Source organism: Geospiza fortis, unplaced genomic scaffold (assembly GCF_000277835.1).
Source record: "Geospiza fortis unplaced genomic scaffold, GeoFor_1.0 scaffold190, whole genome shotgun sequence".
Lineage (NCBI taxonomy): Eukaryota > Metazoa > Chordata > Aves > Passeriformes > Thraupidae > Geospiza > Geospiza fortis.
This window is the reverse complement of record NW_005054328.1, coordinates 5516254-5517441: the sequence shown is the minus strand read 5'-3', so window position 1 is coordinate 5517441 and position 1188 is coordinate 5516254.

The window sequence follows — 1188 nt, the reverse complement described above, 5'->3', positions numbered from 1 at the left end:
GTGCGCGGAGAGCGCTCGGCGCGGCCGCCCGCGCTGCCCGCTGTGCCCCTCGCTGCTCTCTCGCTGTCCGCCCGTCCTCGGGGCTCTCCGAGCTCCAGGCAATGTCCTGCGCCCGCGCACGTCCCAGTCCCCGCTGTCCCACCGATGTCCTTGACCCGGAGACAGCTGCTGTCGGGTTGGAGTAGGGCTTTCAGCCGGCTGCTGGAGGTCAAATGGGATGAAAATCCAGCCAGCGGGGAAAGGACAAACTCCAGTGCTCACAGGAAGCCTTGGTGAATGTTTAGTACGCTGAAAGGAGTTTCAAAGCCTTCACATGGAAATGTTTGCCTCTCTCCTCCTCTTTCTCCAGTGATGCTTAAAATAAAGACTGCTATTTCAGCCATAAAAAGAGTTACACTACTTTAAGAGTTGATTTAATTATAGCTCTAGTGGTTTTAGTGTAGACTCATGAATTGCTTTCAAGATTTTCCTTCCGTGGCTAAATGGAAAGCTCTTAGTTGAGGTTTGGCAAATGCACGGTGAGGGGAAAATCTGCCAATGCCTTAAACAAACAGCTTGTTAGGGGTACAGCATGGGGTGACCATCTCTTGGGAAAATCAGACTGACTGGGGATCCCACCTACTCCTTTGACTCATGCACTTACAGTGAGAGTTCACATCTTCTTCCCCTATTAAAAAACAAAATTATCTGGAGAAAGAAATTTTTCAAGGTCGAAGTGCTGCCACCTCTGTACACTTCCTTGGAACTTCTGGACAATCACACATTGTAAGTGGTGACTGACAGGTCACTTTTTCCCTTAAAAACACGAGCTCCCCCACTGTGCAGAGAAGTGGTGGTTTCTTACAGCACTACAGAAGCTGAACGAGCTGCTGTCTCCTTTCTGCTGGATGATGTCATGCCCCAGTTTCCTGAGTACCCGAAGTCCACAGAATGGAATCTGGACTCATTTGGTTTGTTTGTTTCCCCAGATGGCTGGAAAGTGAATGAATCTGAATTTTCTTCCATGATGGCTATGCTCTGCTGTCCCCGTGCTCCCAGACGTGACTTGAATTAAAACAGCTGTGTGGTATCTTGTTATTGCCCTGGTGACTGCACTGCCCACCTCACCACAGGGCAATTCTTAATGGCATGAGCTGCCTGCTAGCAAAATCTGGAGCTGTGCTTCCTGCCCTCCTTTTCACATCCTCT